Source organism: Pleurodeles waltl, chromosome 6 (genome assembly GCF_031143425.1).
Source record: "Pleurodeles waltl isolate 20211129_DDA chromosome 6, aPleWal1.hap1.20221129, whole genome shotgun sequence".
NCBI lineage: Eukaryota > Metazoa > Chordata > Amphibia > Caudata > Salamandridae > Pleurodeles > Pleurodeles waltl.
This window is the reverse complement of record NC_090445.1, coordinates 1,064,781,605-1,064,796,101: the sequence shown is the minus strand read 5'-3', so window position 1 is coordinate 1,064,796,101 and position 14,497 is coordinate 1,064,781,605. Positions and strand designations below refer to the sequence as shown.

General features: G+C 42.8%; 1 protein-coding gene across 9 annotated transcripts in view; it reads left to right on the top strand.

Annotated features, from left to right (window-relative positions):
- TMEM269 (transmembrane protein 269) overlaps positions 1–14,497 on the top strand; it is a 160,628-nt gene that overhangs the window by 31,777 nt on the left and 114,354 nt on the right. For 3 of the 9 annotated variants that reach the window (XM_069240053.1, XM_069240051.1, XM_069240052.1), the window contains one exon: positions 1,337–1,435. The exons of the other annotated variants lie outside the window; for them this stretch is intronic. The gene's annotated coding sequence lies outside the window, so the exon portion shown is untranslated. The remainder of the gene's footprint in view (positions 1–1,336; positions 1,436–14,497) is intronic. 9 annotated transcript variants of the gene reach the window in all.

Here is a 14,497-nt window from a genome sequence, read left to right as displayed (position 1 = left end):
TTCCTGATGGTTTTCCTTAGTGAAAGGAAATACATTTCTATGCTTTTTTTTAAAGATAGGATGAAGATAATACCCAGTAGTTTAAAATTGTTGACTGGTGTCAAGGGGCACTGCTCGTTCCAAAGGTGATTTAGCGTGAAAAGTAAGACTATTTTCACATCTTGTTTGCTCTTCATCCTGATTTTGAAGACATCCATAACATTTGAATCTGCAGTTGACATCAGTGACGGAGAACCACTACGGCAGGCAAGTAACCAGTTTGTCCTGAGGTTTGCTCAATGTTCTGATGTAGTGTTGGAGCTGTTATTTGAATGTTAGAGTGAAAATGAACTATGCTTAATGTATTTCACAGCCATTTTATAGTTAGAAAGAATATAAAAATGTTAATCTACCTCCTAAATGTCCACTCTTTCTAAAGGTCACATAGCTGATTACATAACATCTGTCTAAAAGAAATTACAATGGCAATATATTTTCTTGAATCCATTGGGAACCAAGGTTGGACTCAAACTTTCAGCACACCTCTAGATTATACACCCACCCCCTTTCCTGGGATTACGTTATAGTCCTTTTGGTTCTTTAAGACCAGTCTGAGCATGGATACTAATTGGGTTACAAACACTAAAGACAGTTTACGAGGAAGGGCCAAGAATTTAATAACTAAAATGTCCTCATCAGAACCGAATTGAGGTACTTTAAGCTAGATTGTGCAGAGTTCCTGCATTGTGCTGTGCATTTTGTAAGGTGACAAGTTAATCACAACAAAAAATACTTTTGCCAAGTACTCTCCATTTAGTTGGGTCGCAAACATAATACCCGAAATATATAGCGTTTTTCTACCATCTGCTGATTAGGTGTGTGTGTCACATTGTGTGTAGGCACAAGACTTTTTATGATGAACTGCCTTGTTGCGTCCTGCTTATCTCCTGTTCTGTCCAGATGGTAAACACTGAAAGCTCACCTTTTTATGAAAATGACTTTAGTTAATTTAATCTAAAACATGTGCATGTTATTCATGTTTTTCTTTAACATAAAAGCAATGAACAAATTTTGTGATGTATTGTCAACGTCTGTATTTGTATTTCTCCAATATAAAGTGGACATTTCACAATTAACAGCTTCAGAAGTGACTTCGAGATGCTGTCAATTATTTTCTTGGAGAACCTGGCAGTTCATCGTTTGGTGGTGATGGTGAACATAGAGGATGGGGTGAAATATCTTAAGATAGTGGGGTATTGAGATTTAAAGCGGTAACGAAACAAACACTAAACCAAACTGACTGGTTTCCATTTTGTGTTGCTGGCTTTGTTTGCTCTGACCTACTGTTTTCTTTCAGATCAAGAATCTCATGAACTTGGCTGGCATTGGAAACCCCTCATGGGCAGGGTGCAAAACGCGCTAGTAGGACTTGATCCGTAACACTTTCTTATAAAGAGTAGGCGTCTAATTATATAAGAAATACATTTTTTTTTAAATATGACAGGGTTTAAGACTTATGAGCATGGTTTTTTTTTTATTCGTTCATTTTATGGTCAGTTTTGGTTAGAGATTAAGTGACATGATGATAGCGATGTTATTTATTTCTAGTGAGGTGTTCCATTGGCAAGGTGGTTTATTGTACCAAGTTCCCACATAAAAAAGATTTCTTTCTTTAAAAAAAAAAAAACTGGATGGGTGCTGTACCATGAATAATTTTGCCTGGAACAAATTGCTTATTTTGACCATTCAAATTAATTCTATTGCATTATTTTCAGTTACCTCATTTATTTACAAAATTGAGGATTGACAGCATCAAAGACTATCATTGCCTTAACCATTGTTTTGATTTATTGGCTACAATTATAGATTAAGTACTTAACTTTTGTAAACCACTGATGCCATTTAATCTTGTATAGCTGCAAGTGTGGTTAAAAAAAGAAAACTTCTCGATTGATTATTTTTTGTGACTACATTATTAACCAGTGGAACTCAATTACCAGAAAACCATAGCTCGTAATTATTCAGATGTTTATACGGTTCGAATGGCTTTATGTTTATTGTATGGATCTGAAACTGCCTTGACTTACCTGGCCATATCGGTTTGGAATGTGAAATCCATGCTTAAATAAATGGTTTAAAGTTGAACTAAGCATTCTATCTGCCTTTTTTTGTGGCTAACCGAATCGTTTTCCTTTAGCTGCAGTTCGTTTCGGCTTCTTTCAGAGACTGAATTCATTACTGAGAGAAAATGGATGCAGTTTAAATCAAATCTGTAACTTACACAACGTGCACATGAAGAATGTTTTCTATTTTTTGCCATCATTACTTGATGGAATACTCAATCTTCCCGCAGAGCTGGGAAGGGTGGCTACTTTACAATTGCACCTTCCGGCTCCATGTCTGGTGCTGCTGGTTTCCAGCAAGGGTAAGCAGAACTAGATTTTGGCGATCAGAAGCAAAGGGATACAACCAGCAGAAAGAAATGTCCTGTAATATGTCTGTAAAATGTACTGCATCGACATGAACATTTTTCAGAAGGTTGGCTTGTGTACCTTCTGCCTGTTACTGATGGGGAACGATCAAACAAAGTTTGAGCACTACATTTTGAGGTAGCAGATATTAGTGACCCACTAAGCTGCGCATCCTCTCCAAATCACGGCGGGCTCTCATGGAATGTTTCATCCCCCAGTTGAATACTACACAGGGCCTCATTAGGAGATGCCCTGGGCATATCTATAGCATGATAGACATTGCTCCTAGGAACATGTTTCTGGACCCAAGATTACCAGGTTTAAAAATCACTGGTTCAGAAACAGTCTCGTTTCTTCGGATTCACGCCCAGTGAAGCTGTGGGCAAAGGCACAGCCTGGCCCCTGCAGCACCACGGGAGTGGTAGATTCGCACCACCTTTTTCTCCCCAACCAGGTTATTGCCATGCTGTGCTGAGCCGTCTCCTTAGGGCCACGCTCTTCAGCACTTCGCTGCTGCTATTTGCCAACAGCACAAAGCAGTTGGCAAATGCCTGTGGAAAACGTCCCAATACTTGGCATGGAAGGAGCAATGGCATCTGGAAAAGTACTTCGTATTCATGTTCTGCAAGTGGTGGTAAATGCAAACAAGTGTCTGGCTGTGTGTTCATGATTAGCACACTAAAACCAAACCTGTTAGCTTTGGCAATGCCTGGTTCGTTCTTTTCTGCCTGCCACTGCCTGCAAGACTTTGGGGGTCGTGCTCAGTTGTTCAAAGATGTTCCTCATTGACTGAACAACTCCCCAGAAAAGAATAGGGGAAGCTAGCACCTGGCCTCCCCCAACAAATACCACGTGGGTGCACCCCCCGAGCTTTGCTGAAAAGGGATGAGAGGGTTATCAAAGCAGAAGCACAAAATTGTATTGAGCTGAACTTTAAAGACATGTAAAAGTACAAACTAGCCAGCAAGATGATCAGAGTTGATGCTGCTTAGATGGCCAAAAATACCAATAGTGCAACAACCATAAAATCTTCCTGAAAGAGAATGCAATCAGGTGACTGGAGAGAGATTCGTTTACTAGCAGCTTAAGTGATGTAAAGAAAGGTCAGAAACCAATGTAGGCCTAAGTTAAATTCATGCTCTTGTTCCTGTGTGTAATACCTGGGATACTACTCAATCTCGTTATAAAACTTATGCTCGGATTTCATTACACTTTGAACAATGTTGCTGACCCAATGTGATTTATGGTGCACATACATGTCCTTAAGTGATGGTGGTGGTGGGGGTGGGGGGGGCTGCCAAACCCTTTGTATAAATGTATTTATATTCTGTCAAGTCAGCACAAACGTAACTGACAAAATGTGCTCCGGAAAAAAATACACTTTAGCAAATGGGTCATAAAATACCAGGGAGAGAACCCTGCCGCCCCTATTAATGTTTCACACTGTTCTGGCCAAGGCTTATTGTCCTGTACTTGAAGGCATTTCTTAATTACCCTAGGTATTTGTAGTGCCATATTAAACTTAAACACCATAAATTATATTTAACCTCTCCATTGTGGTGTTTTTTTGTTTTAAGTTATTCCGGTAACAGCGTTTGCACGCCCCCCGAGACCTCTTATATTTTCGTTAATTGGAGTCGAGCTCGACTAAACATCACCTGGCCGCGGGTCTCGTTCTATCTCACTTGGTGCTGAAACCACATTTCAGCTGTTGGGCTGGGGAAGGTCAAAATTTACTTTTCTGTCCCAGGCTGTTCGTTTGCCAGTCCTTATTCTAAGTGACAGTTGCATGTTCTGGCTCAGATCTTAAGATCAATTAGAAAGGAATTTTCTCGAAACACCATTAAAGAGAATAATAATCTGTTCTGCCAGTGCCTGTGGCTGAAAGGTAATCATCGTGTGCTGCTGTAACCCCGCTAATACAAAGATGGCACCGCTTTGGAACGTCTTTTTCTTCTGGGGAAATTCAAGTTTCGGTGCCTTCGTCTGTCAACGTTAAAAATGTTTTCACTTTGTGGGATGGAAGTGGGCCTGGAGCAGTGGTGGGGCTTTAGGATCCTTTCTGTCACCTCAGCCACAAAAGGGCCTTAAAGGGGCAGTACTAAGGAGAGGAACATGAGCTTGGAACGGCAGGGCCTCAGCAGAAGCTCCTACCCTACGCCAAAGACAAAGAAAATGTTACATGACTACTCCACACGTGGGGGTTGCAGATCCACTGAAAGACTTAAGCAGCGCAGGAGCTTTAAGCTATAAACAGCTTTGTAGTTGGGCTTCTAGCTCTTTTGTGTTCCACCTTGTGATAATAGCTCTTCACAGGGAGATGGTGTGAGTAAAGGCAGCCGATATCTAGTAAAACACTGGCTCCGTGAGAGTGGGCAGGTCTGCGTTGTTAACTTTATATTTATTGTTTTCATTGTGGGTCTCACACCAGTCCTTTTTAATAGGAGATAAATAGGTGCAGGTACTCGGTCTACTGAGCTGTGGATTGGAGATGGGGCCAGAACAGGTCTAAGGACGGGACGAGGTGACCAGTTTTCAATGAACCTTCTTTCTCAGTTCTCTCCTTCACATCGTTTTATCATTGGATACAAGCCATCTGTTCTCTCACATTTTCTGTCTTTCCCTTTAGCCGCCCCTTTATCTCCTGGATCTATATTTTTCATTTTACATTTAGGCCTTTATTTTTCTCTCCACTCCTTTCCTCCACCTCTTTATTACCCTCTTCACTCTATCCACTATCGTCCTTCCCTTTCTCCTTGGCGCTTCCCCTCCTTCCCAGTTCTGTTTTGCTCATGTTTCTTTTTCATGGTCCCTACTCCCCGATCTCAACTCTCGTTCCATTTCCCCCTACTTGACTTTCTCTCGTTCTCTTGTACTGCTTCCGCTCTTTTTTTTTTTTTTTTTTCCTCCTTGCGCCTCAGACTCTTTCCGTAGTTTCTCATCCCTCTCCCCGTCGATATATTTCTCCCTTTGTATTTCTCTAAATCCTTTTCATCTGTGCTTGCTGCAGGCAAAGTTTGTGTTTTAAAAGCAAGGCAATCGACAGTAAAAGCAGACCCTAAAACAGGCCCACAAACAGCTAAAAAACGGCCCATCACACCGACCTGAAAGACTACCTCTTAGTAATGCCAGGTTGTCCTATAGGCCAAAACGACCCTGGAGGGTCCTGTAGATTTGCCTGCCTCTGCACTGGGCTGTGGCCACCGAGAGAGAAGGGACTGGGCCTGTGCTTGCTTTATTTATTTATTTTGTTTTTAACTTGTAGTTCGGGCACTGTAGACTCGCCCATCTTCTTGTTGACTACATAAGGCCAGTCTCTGCTTAGCTGTGCACCGGTGCCACTCCTGGTTATCGGACACTTTATCTGTGGCAACTGCATTCATACTTCTGGTCTAAAAGCTTCACTTTGGCATTCCATTACTAGACCCTGACATCCATCCACATATCCTCTAGAATCGTACATCTTCATGATCGGCTTTCCTGGTCTCCCGAGCAGCACTTAGGCGCAGGTGCCTAGAGGTGCATAAACAGCGCTGTGGAACCGGAAGATAACCAGGCCGTTATGACATCTTAATTTGTGTGCTGCTTACACATCTCTTGAATAGTTTTGGGCACGTACTTGCAGCAGTATAAACCAGTAGAGGACACTCTGGGGGGAGGGGGGGGGGGGGGGGGGGCAATGCTCCAGAATCTTAAAGACGGGAATGGTGTTAAAGTGCTCGTTAGTGCAACTAAAGTTATTGAACAAATCAAGGCAGACATGCTGGAGTCAAGTTTTAGAGCTTGAATAATCCTAGCGCTACAAACTGAGTTACCAGAGAGCTAACGGGTCATGTTAATAGAAAGAGTGCTACACACTTGCACTGCTGCGTCGGTCAATACACGAAATGGGTGTGTAGGGTGTTTGCTTGAGCAACCATGCTTTCTGCGTCCTTGTGGGCTAAAGGGAATGCAAGTTGCTTTATGCCACTAATTGCAAGAAGAGTGGGTATCTGGAGGGAGAGAGGGAGATTAAGTGTGGGCAGTTTATTTACATTTTATATTTTTTTGCAATTTTATATAGTGCAGGCATGAGCCAAAGGCATCACAGTGCTTTACAACACATAGGACACAGGTTTACATTAATAGTTGAACCTGGACGTTTACATCAGTGTATGTATTCAGGTTACCACAAGAGACTGGTGCAACAATAGGGCAGAGGACACGAAAAGTTAACAAAGGGAGTCAGGGCGCAGTGGAGAAAGTAAACACGTCTGGTCGAGGGTGAATTAACCCAAGATGTCTGTTGAATGGGGGAAGCTTGAGGTCCTTTTTGAAGGTTGTTAGGCAGGTGGTTAAATGGAGTGAGGGAGGCAGAGTTTCAGATTTTAGTGGCACTACAAGAGAAAGACTAGCTTCATGAGCAGGTATTGGGAATTCCTGAAACTCCTATTTGCTCCAGAGATTTTCAGTTTCTTGTTTAGATGGGGGGGGAGGGGGTAGGAGGAGTGCAGAGCTCTGTGGGTAATACAAGCAATTTTTTAATTGGGCCCGTGCTTCAATGGGGAGCCATTGGAGGGTTAGCAGGGCAGAAGAAATGTGGTCATATTTCTTGAGACCTAAGATGAAGTATGCTGCAGTATGTAGTGTTGCTCTCAGTGGGCCTAGGTCAACTTTGGGAATGCCTGAGAGAAGAGCAATTCCATAGTCTAGCCTAGAGAGAATGAGAGACTGCATCACTGTTTTGATGTCTTGTTCTAGAATCAATTATCTGATGCCCCAAAGCTGCCTAAGTTGGCGTGCGCTGTTGGCCATGGCTGCTATGTGGCTGTGAAGATTGAGACGATTATCAAGGGTGATACTGAGTGACCTGGCACTTGTGACAATGGCAGGGCAGCTTTGGAAGGTGGGAAAGTTGGCCATCCATTCTTGTATTGGCGTTTTTGCACTTGGATGTGAAATAAAAAGATTCTGTTTAGTTGGGTTGAGTTTTAAATGGTGGTTGGACTTCCAATTTTGAATCTTTAAGAGTGTGTTTTGAAAACAGGGCAACATCCTCTGGGGATGATATTTTAAGTGTATTTGGGTATCATCGGTGTAGAGGTGGAATAGAATCTCACAGAGTTTCTGAGAATCAAACATACTGTTTCTAGGTACAGGTTGAAGAGGTCTGCGGAGAGGATCGAACTTCTAGGGACACCTTGGTGAAGACTGACTGGTTTGGAGAACGAGTTGCACATTTTCACAATTTGGTAAAGGTTGGATAGGTAGGAGGAGAACCAGTTGACAACAGTGCCTCCACATCCTGTGTGTAGTCATGACGGTTCACACTGTTGAATGTGGTGGATAAATCCAGGAGACCGGTGTTGCTGGAGTTAAGGATTCTATGGGAGTTGTCAACTCTTCGGGTGATCAGTTTCTGTACTGTGACCTTGGTAGAAACCAAATCGGAAAGTGTCAAGGAGGTTGTTTGTATGGAAGTGCGAGGCTAGTTGGGATACTATGCAACTTTGGAGGACTTTGCCTAAAAATGGGAGTGTGGAGACTAGGCCATTAGAGTCCATAGGGCTGCACTGGTGCCTGCGCTCCACTCTGTGTCGACAGTAGCACTTGAGCAACACCTGCACTGCAGAACATAACTCCGCTGAGCCTGCCCTGCTGCCTATGAGTACCATTTCTCTCCACAGCTGAGACGTTCCAGTACTCAAATGGAGAAAAATATCAGGTACGGGTACCCCGTACTGGTGAGTACTGGCCCATTTAAAGCACCCATATTATGCTAGTTTGCATGTATCCAACTAGACTGTGATTGACTTGTCTAATGAGATTCGTGTTTCAGGAAAGTTCTGTGGGGGTGCGGGCGGGGGGGTACATTGTTTATGTCCTAGCATATCATATATACCCTGTAGTACAAAGGACACAGTTTAGTGCTGAAGTAGAAAGGTAATGTCTATGATGCCATATCTTCAGTAAATCCTGAAATTTGTAAAGCGTGGCGTATCACCCCGAAGGATATCCAGGTTCTGTGGGTGGTTGCTGCAAACTAGCAGCTATTTGTTGAAGAGCCAGGTCATAAGCTTCTTCCTGGAGTCGAGGAGGGTGTTGATGATATTATTTGTGTGGGGTGAGGAGGTGGGGGGGGGTGTTGGGTAATTTCAGATCTTGGTGGTGAGGTGGGAGAAGGAGTGTCCACCGTAGCGGCTGTGACGGAGTCTGGGGACTTCTGCGAGGGTGGAGGAGCAGAGTTCCCTGGTGGAATGATGGAAGGAGAGTGTTGTTGAGATTGGGTCCGATGTTATGGAGGGATTTGTATGCGAGGGTGAGAACCTTGAATTCGCACCTCTTGTGTACGGTCTGCCAGTGGAGACTTCCGAGGTAGGGGGGGTGATGCGGGTCCACCTGGGAAGGTCCAGGATGAGTCTTGCTGCTGCGTTCTGGAGGTGGAGCTGGGGGGAGGGATGAGGGAGTCCGACGTAGATGGCGTTTCCGTGGTCTAGTCTGCTGGTGAAGATGGATCGTGTTGCCATCTTTCTGATTTCAATGGAAATCCATTTGAAGCAGATGTTACACCAGAATTCACTGACACCACTGAAGGGGACAACTTGTTCGGCAAATTTGTACTTTGTGTAAGAGACGAATGCTGACTGAAGTGGGCTGGCAATTATTATACACAAACATTAATAAATAACAGCAACAATAACATTGAAACACACTGGGTCAGCAACATGACTTAATATACAGCCCAACTCATTTATAATGCACCGTTGTGCAAGTTTTCTTTAGACCCCACCCCACCTTAATTCCCAAGTGTTTGACCACAGTTGCTGGCGTGAGACTTGCTGTGGTAATCTGCCTTTGAATTGGGTCTCGTTCAAGACGAAACAAATTGGTGTCTATATAACCTAGTAGTTGTGTTACAGCAGGCCTGAGTGCTTTGCTTCAAATACCGTGTTTAACATTGTGTTTATTAGATTCTAAAAACAACGACTGATCCTCCGGGCATATACTCGACTAGGAAAACATCAGTCATAAATAACAGGTCAAGCACATATATCAGCCAGATTATGGTTAGTGTTCCAGCAACTGGGGTAAATATCAGCGATAGTTTTCCGATCACATCCACGCCAGGCAGAGGTCCAGAATAGTTGGTGCTATCTTCGTCCTAATCGGCTGCAGATGTTGTAGTTTCTCAGAAGTGCTGGTGGGCATCAGAGTGCACCAGTGTGTTGGGAGCACCACTGACTGCTCAGACGTGTCCTCTCTAAAAATCACCAAACTCTTGACCTGCCAATGTCTGCCACCCCAGTGGCGCAGGGTTGATGGAGGTAGTGGCTGCTCCTCGGCTGGACAAATTGCTTTCCTCGGTTTCAAATATTTTTTCGTTTCTTTCCTCTGTATAGTAGTTTGAAAGATAATATTGATTTGAAAATGGACCCCATCTCTCTCATCAGTGTAAAAAGACAAGTATTTTTAAAGGATGATTACAATGAGTAATTTGTTTCTTTTAGTATTACCGTTGGCACAGGCCTTTCATAAGGATCTATAATGGACCTGTAAGAAAACGAAACGAAGTCCACAATAGGTTCCTATGTAAGCAAGAGCTGTTCTTATAAAGGAGTACTTAAATACTAATAAGACATTGTGGAAACCAAAATGTATGTTTTTAAACCCATAGAAGAGGAGATTAGACCTACATATGGAAAATGTAAAAGTAAAATACAGTTAGAATTCTAATCGTTTTACAGACTACGTTACGATATATTACCACATAAGGATGTTAATGAAAGTGCTATGCTCCAAATGCTTAGTTCAACTTTAAAACATTTCTTAACGTTATTATTTACCCAAGTAATGTTTGTCATTTGTCCATCTCGGGATTTTCTAAGAAAATGGACATCTGGACAACCCACTAAAGCAATTCTGTTTTGATCTAATTAGATGAAAACGTAACTTTCTGTAAAGCATTTTGTTCTCTAGCTTGGCCAGAAATGTGAAATTAAAGGCAAGCCCATACAATACACATACAGGTCGCTGAATGGACTGAAAAGGCAGTTGTTAGTAAAAGAGGGTGAAGGTATGGGGTGGAGAAAGAAAAATCCTCTGTATTGGTGGTTAACATGATGGCTCACTGAGAGATGATTTAATGCTCCAACATGGGATCCTCCTGAGAATAATATGCTACAGAAATCTTCTCCAAAAAAGGGGACAAACCTGTACAACTTGCCAGCATTTTAATTCTCAATATTTTCAATGTAAAACTTGTGGCTCTCCTACCCTGTACGAACATAGTCCAGCTAGTGAAGAAAGTGACTCCTGCAAAACTTTACCTCCGTGCTTTTCTCATTTTTGTATAATTTTGATTAACCCTAAGGGTCTCTGGAAGCCGACCTGATTTTAGGAATTTATATTGTCCCCAGCGTCTTCATGTGTGTGTGTATATATTTCCTTCACTTGTATTTTTCCCGTCATGGAAAAGTCTGGCCTGTCCTATGTCAGTTTTTTGAGAGCTTGATCACATTAGAGGAGAGTAATAACGTTACAAGTTTCAAATTCTTTCTGTAATGTCACACATTTAATCTTTATCTCAGTATCCAATAATTGAACCCCCTACTAACACACCTTGCTCTGTGAGGGAATTGTTGATGAAGTTTGCATCATTGAAAGGGATGGTGGCAAGCACCTGTATGACCTATTTCATGGTCATGTGTGGTACCTCGCCACAGATTATACAGTGATCAGTCTTATGGAAAGGAGCGTTGAGACACCTAGAAAAAAGCTGGACTGGAGGTCTTCACATCTTTTAGGTCTGCCATACCCTTGGCGAGTAGCATTTCTTGCTTTCACATATGATCAGATTACCTCTTTGGCACTGCCACTGCTGCTCATGCTGCATGTGCTCAAGTTTTCAGGTCCACTAGATGGAAAGAGAAAGGATAGCTTTGAAAGGCCAGACACTTGGGTGCAGCTTGATTCCTTTGGTTTAGAACAATTGCCTTGTATGAGAGGTGCAAATTCATTAAAGGAATCTCCATTCAGAACACAGTGACCTTGGGCTGTACCAGCTGGGCCAAGATGGTGCAGTTTAAAATCCAGTCCAGTAGCTGCATGCTCCCCAAAGAAGGGGCATGCACAGTAAATGATGAAAATATTCCTTTTAGAGTCTAGACTACCACTACAAATGGAAAACTGAAGATTTTCACTCTCATGAGTTTGATAGACCTTCTTCCAAATTGTCCTGTAGGATGATCAGGGAGCTTTAGCTGACACGAGTTTGGTACGGCTTCTAAGAGATTTTGGAATGCACTTTTGCCTTCATCCAGGCCTTTCAGCCCAGAAACATGAAGCAAGTCTCTCCCTGCCCCACTTGGGTAAGTGCAAGTTTGACATAGACAACCTTGTGTCAGCTGATTGACTCTCCAAGCAGGAACTCCAGCTTTCAAGAAGGAGGGGGATGGTAGCTGGAGCTACTTCAACACAAGGTACCATGTGATCAAGGGTCTTGACAGTTTAAAAAAAAAAAAAACACCGTAACCATTTATTTTTGAGACTAAGATACTGCTCTGAGTTACCGGCCACGTCTAAAGTTCCAAACCTGGCATGTAAGCGTGAAAAGGGAACAGACAACGCAAATGGGGGGTCACTAAGGTGGGGAGAAGTAATGCAGGGTGCCTCATGCAGTGAAAACTACCAGTCACCGCCACCTGCTGTCACTCCACAGCCGAATTTTAGAGGACAGCAGTAGTCTTTTATGAGAACATTTGTCACATGGTACACTTCTTAAGCAAAGTGTAATGCTCTGCAGTAGAAATAATAGATGGTGTATATGCAGAGTGACTTGAGCTACTCGTTGAATTCCATATGCAGAAAAATAAAAACAAATCACAAAGTGGGGCAGAAAAGCAGATGAGGAACATGTCAAATTTTGCATTGGACCCACTATCAAAAAGGAGGCTTAGAGTTTTCGTTACAGCTAAATGGTTAGGTCAGTGTAGTTGATTCAGTATTATTGCGATGCAGTGTAACACATGCAGTATAGATGGGTGGGGATAGGCTTGCAATATATGGGCACTGTTCATCCACCCTTTTCGGGGATCACTGGGTAGACAAAAGTGCCATGTCCAGTGCCCATTTTCCCCCATGATTCTTGAACTTAAGTAAAATCCAGTTATCAAAGTACATGAAAGTGGTATCAAGCATCCAGGAGCTGAGCATCATTTATAGACTATACTCCATGCGTCTTCACAGTCTGCACTTTGTTGTACTTGCAAGTCGAGTCCCACGCCTGTCTCGGCATGGGGATTCTGAACCATTGTTGCACAGAAGAATCAAGTCTTGTCTGTCATGGGCAAAGGCATTGATATCATCATTGCAGTTGAGATTTTCCACGAGAACAAGGAAGTTAATGTCCCGATTTTTTAATTTTTTAAAAATATTTTTAAGGCAGCACACCAGCCACGTAGGTCTCTTACTCAAGTATGCTAACGGCAGCGCCAAAATAGCAAAGTAGGGGACTAAACCTGTGACATAGTTTTACTTCTCGTAAGTACTAGGACCTTGAACACACTACATATTGAAAAACACGGCTGAGGTTTTCGATTCGCAAGCAAAATGCTCAGAATAAAGTTCTGAACATCTTAATTAAAAGGTAAAACATCTTTGAGTTGTCAGTGAGGAGCTTGACCTGGAGGCCCTCATTGATATTGATGGATGGATCAACTAACGGTGATGACTGGACCTTGTGCCGTTTTTCAACTGGCAAAGGCTTTTCAGTCTTCAATGTTCATAATCTATTTCAACATTAACTGGCAAGACAGTTTCTGTCAGTCATGCTCAGCTTATCAGTTCAAATGGAGGTGCTGCAGGCGAAGCTGCGGTCGCATCGCAGCCCCCAACAGCAGAAGAGGCTTAGAAGTATGACTGGTTATCCTCAGTGCTCCACTGCTAAGTCCCAGCCAGACCTGCCAAACTTGGCAGCTGGGTAATCTGCAGGAGGTTAAGCAACTCCTCTGTTTTTTTTTTTTTTTTAGTAATGGCGCTGGTCTCATCCTAAGAAAATGGCCATCACTCTAAAGCATACTGTGTCCTTTAGCGAAATACTTGAACTTTACGTTCTCAAGATGCTGACTTGGAATCAGGTCCTGGAAGCAATCCAGAATGGTAAATTGTGGTGTCCGCTGCATGTACTAGACATTCACTTTCATCCACCTATCCTGCAGGAACAGAGGAAGTACCGCTGTTTCATGGAAGGAAACCATTCTGCTAGTTACTGTCCTACCTTAATGCATCCCCTAATTCTTTAAAGTTCTTGGTTTCTATGGCTGTCTTTCAGTGGCAATGTAAGGTTGTATTTAGCTGGATCTGTATCGCACTTCGTTCCCCTGACAAGATGAGATGGATGGCATGTTAATCCATCGAAGGGGTATAGATGGAAGAATGGGTCTTGTGGCCTGTATTGACAGTTTTGATGTCATACCTAAGGACCAGAATGGTGCTCTTTTTGAGATTTGTTCCTGCATCTAGTTGTGAAGCTGAAGCAAAAAGCAGCGAGGGATGGGACTCTTAATATTCAGAGTTGTTGTAGAAGTGATAATGAATGCAGTGTCCACAAGTAGGAAGTGTTGGGTCATACATGTATGGAAGATACTTCTCATACCATCTTCCCACAAGCACGAGGCTGTGCGTGTTCAAGTGTATGGGAAAAGCAAGAGCACACATGACGTAACAAGTCAAGCTGGTAGCTACCATCTTTAAAGTGGTCTGTATCATGTAGTTTAATCCCTTAGAGCTTAAAACCTTGGAAAATGCCACAGGTTGAACCATGCTACCCTTCATAGTGCACGATGTCATTGACTATTATATAAACTAGTCCACACTGTAGTGACATACGACCATAATGCATTATGAAACAGAGTTCCACTCAGGAGTGATAATGGATCAACTACTTGAAATCGACGTGCAACTAGTTGTGACGTCTGCTTTAGGGGACGATCGAGGAATGTCAGATGAGAAACTAATTGGAATGTTACGCATCTGTAAGCAGCATAGCCTGGGGTCCACCCACCAGCAGA